Raw genomic sequence first — 15,008 nt, 5'->3', positions numbered from 1 at the left:
CAGCATCTAGAAAAATTCGTTTATATTACTATCTTTGCTTCCTTCACTGATTCAGGCACACATTTCTATGTGCCATTCTTAATGGATGTTACAGAATAAAGATGTATATTAAATCAGCCAACACAGTTACGGTTTTCAATAAATCTGAAGGACAGGACTCTCTATCTGCTCTAGTAATTTTTCTAAGTAGGTTATTAACTGTATTGAACTGTATTCCTACTCATCAGAAAATCTGTATCCCCTCACAAGTTAGAAAACTGTTAGAACTTGGCCAATAGCTAGTAAGAAAATTGCAAAACTGTCTGGTTTTCTGTTCTTCCTCCAAGAAGCTCAGCCTGAAGCAATTAAAGAGGAACAGAAATAATTTCAGGAGCAGCTCCCTTAACATGCATTAGAATTGCTGAATCCAGTAGCCCAGTAAAGGTGAGGCTGCTGCAGCTTCATGTCCCCAGGACCATGTTGTAATGAGCATCCATTCCCGTTTCCCCTTTCATCTTCTTCCTACTCTATTATCCATGCTTGTTCCTCTCCAATCCACTTTGATCCATTCTTCTCCTTGCCTTTGGTCCTTCTCAGAAATGCCTCATAATATTCTAAGTCTCTCACAATCCTAAACTGCTTTTCCTGGTACCCCCTAATGAGTGTCATACCCTGTAGGCAGTAATCACCCTCAGATGAGGACAGTGTCTCTGGTTGACTCATCTCAATAGATCTCACACCCAGACAATGCCTTCATCATCCTCTTTTAATGACCCTGAGGGGAGCCAAGTCAAGGTTATGTTTGTTCTGATTAAGCTACTGGGGTTCTCCCACCTGTCATCATTCCTTCTCTCCTTTGTACTTACTGAGATTAGCCTTTAATAACATAACAACATAAAAAGTAATGGAATTGTGTGTATTACATAAGGTTTCTCCTCTAATAACAATATTAATGAAACATTTTGGATAAAGACTTTCTTACTTTGCTTCTTCCTGTATTGAAGAACTGCGTATTATTTTTGTTTACCCACTCTTTTATTTCCTGTAAAGATCCTCTTTCCTGTCAGAACTATGCTATACTTTGTTTCCGGCAATGAAAATACAGTTGTCCTGGGCAGGAGTGAATAATCTGTGAGAAGTGAGATTTTGGAGGCAGGCCAACTGTCACAAATAGGCTGAATTTTTACACCTCAGACAATTCTGTCAGTTGGGTCAAGGTTTAGAATTAATTCAAGTTAGTTTCAACAGTTTTGAACCTCAAAAGTCAAAAAAGTTGCAGGGTTGTACTTTCCTTTTTGTCTTGTTTAATAGCAACCTACTTTCTTAGAAGAATGTTGTCTGATTTGGATCTGCTGTCAAGATGAAGTACACACGTGAGAGTATTTGCCTCTACATTAAGAACTAGGTTGGGGACTTAAGAGTATTCTCTTCCTCTGCTAAGGGAACTCAAGGTTTCTCTGTCATAGCCTAAATTATCACCTAAGGCCTGGGGATGAAATTAAAAACTGAAGCACATGAATTCCCACTTTCTTTTTTTTCTCTCGGAAGTGGAGGCCTAGACTGCCATTACATTCAGACATAACATACTGGTTTCTGTAGAAAAATATCATGGCCAAGCTTAAGTTCTGTATTGTCACTATGTCTCATATACATTTTCTTCTATTATTCAGTCTGGCATTTAACTTACCTATATATAACAAGGCCTAAGTTTTAAAGATAGTATGAGATAGACTGAATATGATAACCTGCTTTTAATTTTTTGATTAGGTAGCATTTCACCTACTCGCTGGAAAAAATGCTAGCTTTGTAGGGTTCTTTCATTTACATATAAACTTAAAAAAATTTCTACATTATAGCTTTTTATAGTTTCTAACAAAACACATAGCTCTTCTTCAAAGTGAATGAGTTCTAAAGTATTAAATATACAGGGTTCTACACAGATACTTTATCATCTCTGTCTCAAACCACAAAGCTCATCTTAGTTTTGAATATCTAACTAATTTTGATCTGAGTACATCAAAACAACAATTATTAATGATAGAAGTAACAATGTCATATACACACTTGTCCTCTTAACACGTGACAAGTCCTTGTTCAGAGAAAATCATGTTTTCCTACACATTGAAATCCTATTGATTTCAGTAATCAAATACTGACTCACCAAAACACTTCAGTCATGCTGCTTTTAGCCTGACATCTGTTTTTTCACATGTACTGCCATCAGCACATTGACTGCAGCTTTTCTCCCATGTGACATGTTTTTACAAATAGATAAATGGATGATATGTTTGCAGTTTTGGTTGTTTTTATATAGCAGTATATGGTATAAAAATGAAAACTCAGAGAAACACTCCAGAGTCCCAGTCATGCTCTTCTGATGTCTCAGATATCATATCATATGGGAATGGTTCAAAGCTGCACCAGGGGAGGTTTAGACTGGACATTAGGAAGCATTTCTTTACCAAGAGGGTGGTCAGATACTGCAAAGGCTTCTTAGAGGGGTGGTTGATGCCCCAACCCTGTCACTGTTTAAGCGGCATTTGGGCAATGCCCTTAATAACATGCTTTAACTTGGTCAGCCCTAAAGTGGTCAGGTAGTTGGACTGGATGATCATTGTAGGTCCCTTACAACTGAAATAGTCTAGTTTAGCCTATGTAAATGAATGTGCATTTCAATAATAGCATTTTTTGTAACCTCAGTGGGACACTGAAGTAAGTGGGATTGCTTCAGGACTGAACATATTCAAATTTATAGTATTATTTGTGTTTAAAAGGGAAAAAGTGTATCCAGTAATGAGCAAGGTACTTATATGTGTCTTAATGAAAGTGAAAATAAGCGGAGAAGGAAACCTTGTGTAAGTTTCACAAATGAATTTGAGGTAAGAAGCTAAGCTCAATGCTGAAAATTCTCTTGAAGGCACACAAAAAAATGCATGTGCTAACTCCTGCTTGGTGTGTCTAGCTGAAAATTTTAGCCCTACATCTTTTTTCATGTCCCTTGACACAATTAATCTGAGCTTAAATTATTTTCAGGGATTTCTTACAGTATTTAAGCATTTTTGCAACAGCTTTGCATGAGTATGGATTTATTTATACTAGGTGACAGCTATATGACTTCATGAGAATATATTTCAAGCATTGTAGAAGAGTTATACAGCTTCAGGTAGGTCTGTGGGTTCATTCCAATCTTCCTGAAGTAAAATGGCATATTTCTTTCCTGCCATGTTTCAGCAATAAAATATCCCATACAACTGATTTTATCTACTGAAGCAAACAGTTGTCATGGTTTAAGACTTTATTTTCTGTACCTTAGTTGTCAGCCCTGCTTTTCTGCCAGAGATTACCCCCTTCCTATGGCAAACTTAGCAAGCACACATACGCCCACGTCTCAGTAGCTCAGGGTGGTGTGTTAATACAACCCCATCTTCACTGTCTCTTTTGATACTCTTACTATTTGGGCAGAAGCTCTTGCAAGAAATAAATAGATAGCTGGAGCTGATAATTCCAGCCATCACCTCCCATGCTTGTCCTTCACAGCTGTTAATATTTGTTATAAACTCCTTAATATTGACTCCAACCTTCCCTTTCTCATATTACAAATGGTGGGGGGTTGAATCAATACCCATCTCTTTATTTTATGTTCTTGCTTTTTTTATTTTTATCATAGTGTAAAATTCAGTAACTTATTTCAAACAACAAAAAATAATAATAATTAAACCTGTACATGTGAGGACATTTTCTCTTTAGTCTTTGAAGGAATCAATTGTAATTATAATGTTTACCACACAGTTGATGTGTGCTCAGTCCTACAGCCTCTAAATATATTTCCTTTGTTTTTCTTAGCTGGCTTGCATCCTGGTGGTTTGGGGTTTTTTCCTACCTCTAACTGGAGGCTTTTCAGTGAGAGAGTTTGAACAAGGACAGTTTATTAATCTGCAGACAAGGCACAGCAAGTTACTTGTACCACGAACTTCAAAACAAGCTGTAGTGATATTAACTTCACAGTTTTTTCAGTCTTTGAGCAAAGTTACATGATCTTCAAAGCCATTATCTGCCCTCCTTCATAAGCCAGATATGATAAATACATTCCTATATATGTAATCACAGCATTTTAGGGATAGAAATTTCAAAATGTGAAACAGAAACATTATGAATAACTTTCTCAATTAGATCCCAAATACCCTCAGTTCTTGATTTCTTTTAGTGTCTCATTCAGATAAATAAAGGCTATGGGATATTGGTTTAGTACAGCTATGCATTCCTTTGCAGAAAATAAGAATAAAAACCTATGATTAAAGCTATCATCCTCTCTGAAAGCTTGCGTCACTTTCTGAACATCTATAAGAAAAAGGTCATCTTCTTAATTTACTTTGTTTAATGGCTGTCCATCTCTCTTCCTTGACACTATCCAGCATCAGTCTTCTAAATGAAACCCCTTAACTGTTTAGACATCCTGTGAAAATTTAGACATGCTTAGCTTCTGTGCCACAGCTGTTTCCATTGAAGTCTCTAGGACTCTCTGTGCTTAAGTTATGTATGCATGTGAGAATTTGCATGCTGACAGCCTTAGCAAAGTGTCTTCCATTTTGCACAGATTTCCATGTCATTTTTCCACTTTGTATATATTATGGAGTCTTGATTTATTTATTACAGAGCATCAAAACTCATTTTGCTTGACTGCATTCCTGTATATATCAAAAGGAAATAAGGAACTAGAATAAGTGAAGAATTTTCTCAATTTGACACATGCTAAAGGTCATGGGTTTTTTGCCTGCTAACCATGTAAGAAGATGTTTGTTTATGAAACGAAATTTCCCAATTCTGCATAAATCAGAAATTCAATGTTTCCAACCTGTTTTTCATGATGTTTGTGATTTCTTTGCCAAAAAAGAGATGTGCATGAAAACAAATGCCTTAATTTCAGATTTTAAAATACATTCTTATTTAATATGATTTGAGGTTTGGCTAATCATAACTTGAGAGGTACTAGTGGTTTTATTACTCTAACAGTGACCTAAGGACATAAGCAAAACAAGGCTTGTAGGAAAAGTAATATTCTTTATTGACCAACTGATACAGTTGGAAAAATGCACCAGCCTTCAAGTGCAGAAGCCTTTCTTCTAGTCAGAAGCACTTCCACCCAATAGGAGCTGTTCTGTAGCACAGCAAGTGCAGTCTTTTGCAAGGTCTTGGTAAATAAAGTACTTTATTCACAGTCATGTGGCATCTGGTAGATGGTCTGCCTTTCCCCACGGATCACGTAGCTGATCTTAAAATGTTTTTGTCAGTGTGCAATACCTGAGCATTAGAATAACCAACTCCTTTTTGGCAGGTGAACAAATATGTTTTTCAGTGTGATTAAAACATATCTTTATTCCTATAGTGTCTCCATCATCCCTCAATGGGTTTGTAAAAGTCACAAATTATTTCCTTTGTGCCAACAGAATTTGAGGACAGTGACGAGCAGCTTCCACCTGAAACTGAACAAATGCACCAGAAGCAGTCCAGTAACTCTCCAGCTTCTAAAGAAGAATCTAAACCTACAGGTTGGCCTTATAGCACATATAATCTCTCTTTGCTAGTGTCAAGAATTGTATGCTTCCTTTTTTGAAAGCTTTTACTATATTTGAAAATTGGCTGTAAATATAATTTTTTACCTTAGCTTTTTCCTTTTGAAGATGTTTATAATGGAATAGTGAGGTTCAAATTATTTAAACACTTATAAATGCAATTAAAGGCACATTGATACTTCCTGTTAAAAATAATGCACCAGGTATTTGTACTTCAAAAAAACAACTAAAGCCCACTATTGCCGCTACTGCCTAAATACCAAATTAATAAATGTGTACAGAAAGCTATTGAAATAACAAATAAAGTGAGCATTACTTTATTTGTAATCAATAAAACCTCTTGTATTCAGAAATCCATGAGCACTCTCTACAGGGTGAAGTGAGGGAAATCGGAGGAGAAAGAACTTTAGAGAGTTGCTTTCATGTAATTTGACCCACCCCCACGCCCCCCCACCCAAAAAAAAAGGTACAGACGAGAAAATACCAGGAAAATATTGGGGGGGGGGGAGGGGTCAGGGGTACGCTGGGAAATAATAAAATTGCAGTATTCACAAACACCTACATGTGATTTTGACAAGCCTCATTTCTACAGACCATTTTAAAATTAATATTATATCCACATTACTGAGAAATTACTAGTCCATTCCCTGTGGCAAGGGATCTTGGGAAAAATGGGAATGGATGAATTTTAACTTTGGATGTAAATGATCAAAATATGTCCTGTATTTTCCCTAGTCATATGTTGTCCTGCTAACATCTTACTAGGTTTCACATGGAATCATGTTTTCTTCCCTTTGGTGCAAGTAAAATTCTGCAGCCGATGGAACTGCATAGAGCCATAAGCTAATGAAAAGATACACGAAATCCTGTAGCAGTCTTCTCTCAAAAAACACTTTGAAGGCAGCTCACCTTTAATGGAGATGGTCTCCTTTAGTTTTCAAAATACACATTTTAGCTTTTATCTACTAGAATTCTTAGAATATGTTAATGTCCAAAGGAAAAATAAATCCAATGTAAAATATTTTACTGTAAATAGAAAGTTGTTAAATATGCACATTCATATGCATTAGAAAGAAACAACCTGATCTGTAAACCGAACTGCTTTTTTTTCCCCAACACCATAAAACAGTACACATAATATAAGTTTGTCTACTAAGTACATTTCACTGTAATATGCTGGAAATTATTTGGCAGCATATATTTAGAAGTAAGTAATGACAATTCTGTATAAACAGACTAAATGGTCTGTTTCAAAAAGACAGATGAAAATATATTCATAATGAAATACCTATCGGTTCCAAGAAATTGAAGTGTCACTGATGCTACATTTTGCCTTTCTGTTTATTTTGATGGTTAAACTTTTTGATAGTTAAAAAATGCTGGTTGCTGGTGTCTCTGTCTTAGTTTTGGCAGGATGTGAGAGGGGAGGAAAAAAGGATTTTTTAATCTTTTTTGTTGCTGAATATGGACTGAGGGCAGAACAAGTCATATCTCATGCTAGCAGAACACTGGAAAAAAAGATATTAAACCCTTTCTTTCCCCAGGAACTCACTTGGAGAACATGGGGGCAGAAAGCCTTTGAGGATTGTTTGTCTCTATGGTAACTATGCTCAGTTAAGGCAAAGAAGACTCAGAGCAAAAGAATATGAGAGATTGTCATATAGGCATTCCCTGTGAAAGCTCCAGATGTAGGGATGGGGAGGTTTGTTCCCTATCACCTCTGATAAGGAAATCAAGAACAGCACTGTTAGAAAGACCGCCACCTCCTCTGAAGAAACCTTGTTTGCATTTTTAGATCCGCTTATTTTTAAACTGTTACTGTCTTTTAAAGTACTTCTCTTGACTATGTTCTCTATTTCTTAAAAAATATCTTCTCACCATAAATCACCTCTGCAAACAGAATTAATATAACTTATATCTAATGGTAAAGGTACAGCTGCGTTACTTGAAAATACTTTCAATATTTTTGGTCCCTGAGACTCAGTTTGAAACAAACCAGATGCCAGGGAGGCAACAATTTTGTCATAATAAGGTTCAAATACCTGAACCAAAACCAAATAATGTTTGGGTTGTCCAACTTTTGGGTTGTCCCTTCTTCCAAGGAGTGTAATCCTTTTTTCTTTTGTTACTTCTCCCCTCTTTCCAGGAGAGAGTTTCTCCAGTTTGCTTAGGCCTGTGTAATCTATTTAAAAGCTCCATAAGTATGCAATAATTGCTGCTGGATAAGTTTCCTTAAACAAGAAAACTCTCAGATAGAGGTAATCTGATGGAATTGTGTGCCTAGAGTACAGAATCAAAGCTGGAACACATCCACCAATATGGCCTATCAGGAGAGGTGTAGCAAGAATTGTGTTTCTGAGATTAAGGTTCATATGGGAAGCGCTCTATTGAGTGGATTTGTTACCATGTTCAATATTTTGTTTCAGATGATGTCCAATATTCATTTAAAGCCATTAAATATACATTCTGCCTGTATATTTCAAAAGTTTCATGACCTACTCGGAACTGAGAGGTTTTTAAAGGGCAGGACTAGAAACGATGATCTATTGAAGGCTGGATCCAGACAGCATGCATTACCATCTTCCAGCTGATATTGCTTTGAATAGGGCTGTGGTTCACAAGGCAGTACATGTGATTTCTACAGTGTGAATGTGCCAGGGATAACACGTGCAAAAAGCAGTTAGCGTAAGCTAGTTATTAATGTATCCTTTGCTTATTTTCTTAAAATCTCTGTTCATAATCATTACATAATGCATTAAAGCTGCTCAAATTTAAGCAGTTTTACCTGGATACATCTCTGTCCCTTTTAGAATACATCACTGCACAATGCAACATAATTAATTGTACCATTTACACAACATCTTTTGATGTACATAAAAAGGAAGGTATTTTCATGTTCCTATTTAGAATCACAGCAAGAGACAGATTTGTCATTGCAGGGGATAACTAATGTAATTATATATATAGAATGAATGTGTAGTTTAGTGAAATGCAAATGTTTAGAAACATTGTAAAAAAAAATTAATTTCTAATCAGACTATCTGAAATCTGCAATGTGTTCCAGGTCAATGATACACCCTTTTGTACTTTTGTTTATGTTTAGACTAATAATCATCCAAATAGAAGGAAGGTTAGCCACTGCTGTGTCAGTCTAATAGTCAAAGCTGTAAAAAAAAGAGAGGAAATTCATTAAGTATTCTTTATTATAAAAGATCACAAAAACACTTGCTAAAATGCTTATTTGTTAACCTATTGTTTAAAAGTGGTTCAATTAAAATAAAGTTTTGCAGTTCATCTTGGGGGACAGCATGTCAGGACACTGTAAAGGCCAACTACTCCCAAAGAAACCAGGAGCTGGCAGCACGGTGTGGTAACATGGCCATCAGGGCAGGGCCAAGCAGCCACAGCCAGTCCCACCACCCCAGCCAGGAGCAGGGCAGCCCCAGCCCTCGGCATTGGGCACCTCCCTGGGGACAGGGACGAGCTGAGGCCACGCTGGAATGTTGGCCCAACTTGGCAGAGCCCATGGCTCTGCCATGGGAGCTGGAGACCAGCCCTGGTGCGGCGTTGCTGGGGCAGGGGCTGGTGGCCCCAGGGGCTGCCATGGGGTCCTGGGCTGTGGGCAGGTCGGGGGAGCCCCAGGGGCCTGGGCAGGGACAGCCAGGCCTGGGGGTGCCCTCGGGTCCGTCACCCAGCATATGAGCTGCCATAGAGGCCCTGATTTACTTCAAATCTGAGTTTATCTATAGTAAATGTAAATTCGGGTATTGAGAGACTAAGTTTCAGCTTCATAAGCAGAAGAATAAAATTCTTAAAAGCACCTGAGTATCTAGAAATCTACTGTATTTCTAGAGGACTGCCCATTAAGGCCTGGTCCATAAGGAGGTGTAGACATTGCAGCACCCAAAACTGCCATACTAACTTGTAAGTGCCTGGCTTCATATATGGAATTAAGGGTTGTAGAAACAGGCACAAGAAGTAGCAAACTAGCAAGGGGCCAACCACAGTGCACCATGAAGGAACGTCAAAAGGAGGCATGTGTTTGAAACCCTGTGTCTTTTTAAATTTGGCTGATGACAAAAGAACAGGAGTTCCTAACTCTAGCTCTTTGGCAATTAACTCGCTGGAGGCAGGGCACTGGCTTGCTTTCTTCTAGGAGACAGTAGTGGCACTGACCTTTGATATAATAGCTTCACAGGCAGCTTAGCCATCCAAGTCAGAAAAATAGATGTGTTCCTTGTCCTTCAGGCACTCATATATCCCAGCTGCTACTGACACTTCCAGGCGATGCTTTTGTTGGTAGTATGTTAGACAAAAGTTAGGCAGCATCTCTACTGTGACCATTATGTTTAGTCCTATTCCTGCTGAATCTTACTGGTACCTAATCACTGAAATCCAGCTACATTGTATTTAGTAACAGCATTTTTTGATTTGGCTCCATTTTGGAAAATTAAGTGTGGCATTCATGGATTTCTTCAACAATCCACAAGAGAAGATTGAGAGTCATTCAGTTCCAGGAGGAAATATGAGTTTTCTTAAAGAAGAAAATTATAACAGGGCAATCTAACTCTTCATGAGCTGGAAAATTGTTTGCATTTTTCAGGTTGTAACAAACTCAAAATGAATGTTACAGTGCTGCAATTTCACATAGCAAACACTGGTCTGCTTAATGCCAGGGAGTAACCATGAAACACTGTTTTTTTAATGTTTTGAGGGTTTGTATTTTGAAAAAAATGGTCAAAGCTTTTAACATACAAGGCATTACATAAGGCTTTCATTTTTAGTAATACTGCTCCTTTCTATGTGTAGGAAGTTATATAAGGAAAAATAGTAGTAATGGTCCTTTTTTGTAAAAATCAGTAAAAGTCCATTGGAATAGACTGGCCCTGTTGTTGCTTGTGTCAAAATCTGTTCCTGCTCTTTCAAACTAATAACAAGACAGAAATAACAAGAGGAAGGGAAAATTATAGGAAAGTAGAAAATCACTCTATCCGCCATTCAAGCTCTTTCATGCAGCTTCATTTCTGGCAGGAGACAATCACAGCATACACTGTAAGTCCCAGCAAACCTACAGTATTATCAGACCATTGAAGTCATTGCTCTCAACTGCTTTTTCATCTGTTAGCTGAAAGCACTGATATCAGACTTATTAAACAGAACACAAAAATAATAAGAAAAAGAAAACAATGAGGGTTGAAAGTTATATGAGTTCAGGGAATGGGAATAGCAGCAACACCATATTGCTGCTGCTGGAGACTGTTCATGATTTAGTAAGGACAAGGTGGTGATGGTGTCATCTAGGCGCCACTCTATCTTCTTCAAGCTGAAACAGAACTTTGTCTCAGGACTTTCAAGGCCTAGCAATGTCTAAATGGTTACTAACTGCAGCCCTAGGAAAAAATGAGTATCTTTCTCCTTTTCTGTTGATGAGTCAATGTCAAATTTTAAATCAGTATCTGCTGTCAATATCAAGTTTTTAACTCCCACTGGCTTTTTCTGCTAAATGGATGGCAGTAGAAGAAACTATCCCTTTGTTATTTTGCTCACCAAGTATGACAACACATTTAGTATGGATTTGTCATGTTTACCAAGAGTAGTACCTGTTAATTTCTTACTTATATTAATGCATTCTCTGAATCTCTAACTTTTGTTTACTTTTCATGAGACAATGTTAGGAGTCAGGTTTGGACTTCTCTGATCTTAAACAACTGACATAAAAAATTTCTTCACAATGTATCTGAAGAGATTAAATTATTTTCCCTTACTCATTAAACAAGCTATTGTATGCAGACATGGCTTCATTAAAGTTAAATTTTTTTGTGAGAGTTTCATAGTTCAAGTATCCACAGAGGGAAGCCATGGTATAATTAAAAAAAATAATTATTTATTCATTAATATTATGCTACTATTATTATCATCATTTATATACTCCTTGTCCTGGAGTGTATTGACTGGCAGATGGGATTTACATCCACAGTCTTTAGTGTAGCTATGGATGACTTGGAGCCTCCAGAGAAATGGGTTACACTTTTGCATCTCATTGTTGATACTTCTTAGAATTACTCCACACGTACATACATTTGTATTGCTTCATAGCAATTTGGGTTCTATAGGTCATAGGTATAACACACCTTTGTCTGCAAAAGTAAGCATATTCTTAAGATCCCTGTAAGTGTATACCTAAGAAAGTGCAGAGGCAACAGCAGACAAAGTCATATTTCAAGAATGGTAAACCTAGGCTGCTGCTACTTGCAAGGGCTTTGCCAATATTGTAAGAGAAGCTGTTCCTGAGAATCCTGCGAATAACACAGTGAGTTTCAAATATGACTCCTCTGTTTTTTGGGAGGACCTTCAGCCTTCAACACCTGCATGTTCTCCCTCTACTCAGTAGGATAAATAGAGGCAATATCCATTTCTTCCACGAGAATGCACTGGGAAGAGCCAAAATGTCTCAATAGGAAACTTATTCTAAATTGGAATTCTTAGCATTTGAAAACAGTTCTTAAGATTGAAGAAGTATGAATAGATGTTTCAAGTATTATTTTGTTTGGAGTTTTTACAGTTATTATTAATCGGGAAAAATAACTGATTTTAAATTGGCACAAATTCTTTTACGATATTCATTGTATTCTTAATGCATATATAGTGCATAATTAATGCCATTATCTGCTATAAACTTTTTCATTACACATGTATGACCAAATTGTCTCTGAATATGCAACAGATAATCTGTTCATTAATTTCTGTACATTCATAACAATGCACAACTGGAAAGAAGCATTCATAACCCTTAAGAGGCCTGGTTTAGTGGTTAAATCACACAAATGAGGCTTGAAAGTCAGAAGAAATTAATTCCCTTTTTCAATTCTGTTGCAGACTTTGTTACGAAATGGAAGTATTCCAGTTCTCTGAACAAATAGATCTAAATTTCAAGCTGGTTAACACCCACAGTTTCTGTTTCATATAACTGGCAAAAGTATGTTCAGCATCTCTGCAAAGATTAAACATTAGGTATCCAGGAATGAAGACATACCTATTACAGATCACTTTTAAAAGGTGGATCATAATCTCTGTGTACCTCTCATAGAATCATAGAATCATAGAATGATTTTGGTTGGAAGGGACCTTTAAAGGTCATCTGCAATGAGCAGGGGCATCTTCAACCAGATCAGGTTGCTCAGAGCCCCGTCCAGCCTGGCCCTGAATGTTTCCAGGGATGGGGCATCTACCACCTCTCTGGGCCACCTGTTCCAGTGTTTCATCACCCTCATTGTAAAAGATTTCTTCCTTATATCTAGTCTAAATCTACCCTCTTTTAGTTTAAAACCAATACCCCTTGTCCTGAAAGCCTGCAATAAGGTCTTCCTGGAGCCTTCTCCAGGCTGAACAACTCCAGCTGTCTCAGCCTGTTCTCACAGGAGAGCTGTTCCAGCCCTCTGACCATTTTTGTGTTCCTCCTCTGGACTCGCTACAACAGGTCCATGTCTTGCCTGTGCTGAGGGCTCCAGAGCTGAACGCAATATTCCAGGTGTGGTCTCAGAGCTGAACGCAGTATTCCAGGTGTGGTCTCATGAGAGCAGAGGGGGAGAATCACCCCCTCAACTTGCTGGCCACGCTTCTTTTGATGCAGCCCAAGATTCAGTTGGCCTTCTGGGCTGCCAGCACACATTTACCGGCTCACGTCCAGCCTTTCATCCCCCAGTACCCCAAAGTCCTCTGCAGAGCTGCTCTCAATCCCTTCATCCCCCAGCCTATATTGATACCAGGGGTTGCCTTAACCCAGGTGTAAGACCTTGCACTTGGCCTTGTTGAACCTCTTGAGGTTCACACAGGCCCACTTCATGATCTTGTCCAGGTCCCTCTAGATGGCATCCTGTGCCTCCAGCATGCTGACCAAACCACAGTCTGGTATTGTCAGCAAACTTGCTGAGGGTGCACTTGATCCCATCAGGTCCAGTATTACATCCCCTCTGGTAGGGCTATTACCTGGCTTAGGAAGTTGTCCTCAATGCATTCCAGGAGAGTCCTGGATTGCCTACAGCTCATCATGCTACTTTTCCAGCAGATGTCGGGGTGGTTGAAGTCCCCCAGAAGGACAAGAGCTTGTGAGTGCAATGCCTTGGGCTGAAGTAAGAAGGCTTCATCAGTAGGCTCTCCTTGATCAGGCTGTCTTAGTAGACACCAGCCACAAGGTTCCCTTTGTTGCCTCCATCTCTAATTCTTACCTATAAGCTTTCAGCCTGCTTGTGGCTATTCTTCAGAGACAGCTCTTCACACTCTATCCATTTCTTGATGTGAAGGGCAACCCCTCCACCCCTCCTTCCTCACCTGTCCCATCTGAACAGCTTGTAGCCATTGATAGCTGCACTCCAGTCATGGGATTCATCCCACCAAGTTTCAGTAATGGCAGCCAGGTCATAGCTTTCTAGCAGTATAGTGGCTTCCAGCTCCTCCTGTTTGTTGCTCCTACTGCTTGCATTGGTTCAGAGGCACTTCAGCTGGGCTGTTGGCCGTGTCACCTTCTTAGAGGCGCAGCCCTTCATTCCTCTGAGGTTTTTCACTGGTGTTCCCCTTTTGGCTGCTATTACCTCAGGAGCCCCTGGCTCATCTCCATAAGACTTCAAGTGTACTCCAGTGTAGCCTGCATGTCTCAGAACAACAGGCTGAGAGCCCTCACTAGCACCCCATCCCTCTAACCTTGGTGTATCATCCCACAGCTTGTCACAGGCAAGCCTGATATTATCCCCCTCCACTTTCAAGTCTAGTTTAAAGCTCTGTCAATGAGCCCTGCTAGCTCATGAGCAAAGACCCTCTTCCCCCTTTGAGAAAGGTGAATCCTATCTGATGCCAGTAAGCCTGGTGCCATGTAGGCCATCCCATTATGGAAAAACACAGACCTGTGGTGGTGACACCAGCCATGGAGCCACGTATTAATAGACTGGGTGTGTCTGTTTCTTCCATGTTGCTGCTCACAACTGGAAGGAGAAAGGAAAAAATAACCTGTGCTGCAGATTCCCTTAGCAACCATCCCAAAACCCTGAAGTCTTTTTTTGATCACACTTGGACTATTTGTTGCAGCTTCATTGCCACCCACAGGGAAGAGCGGTAATGGGTTCACCTGCCATCCCAAGCATGGATTTGCCTTGGTTTACTCCTTTCCTTTAAGCTACTACCTTCAGCCTGGCAGGGGGAAGGATACGGGATCCCCTTGACCTTGGGTTCTTTCTGGCGGCTGTTCCTGTTTGTGTCTCAGGGAGGGCAGTCTCTCTCAGACTCCCTGAGTCTCCTTAACCTTTCTGCTTCATCTCTAGCTCTGCCACCAGGCACTCCACCTGGTCACATCTCACACTGCTTTTCTCACTACTGCCATCCATTAACGATGAAAGGCTCTAGCAAGTCCTGCAGCCTGAGACCTGGGTGGCTGCATGTTTTCGTGGGAGCTCCATATTGCTCTGCGAG

At 39.2% G+C, this 15,008-nt stretch overlaps 1 protein-coding gene across 1 annotated transcript in view; it reads left to right on the top strand.

Moving 5' to 3' along the window:
- AK9 (adenylate kinase 9) overlaps window positions 1-15,008 on the top strand; it is a 76,647-nt gene that overhangs the window by 30,954 nt on the left and 30,685 nt on the right. The window lies entirely within an intron of this gene.

This window comes from Falco peregrinus, chromosome 7, assembly GCF_023634155.1.
Source record: "Falco peregrinus isolate bFalPer1 chromosome 7, bFalPer1.pri, whole genome shotgun sequence".
NCBI classification, from domain to species: domain Eukaryota; kingdom Metazoa; phylum Chordata; class Aves; order Falconiformes; family Falconidae; genus Falco; species Falco peregrinus.
Note: the sequence above shows the minus strand (reverse complement) of the source record. Positions and strands in the feature narration are given on the sequence as shown.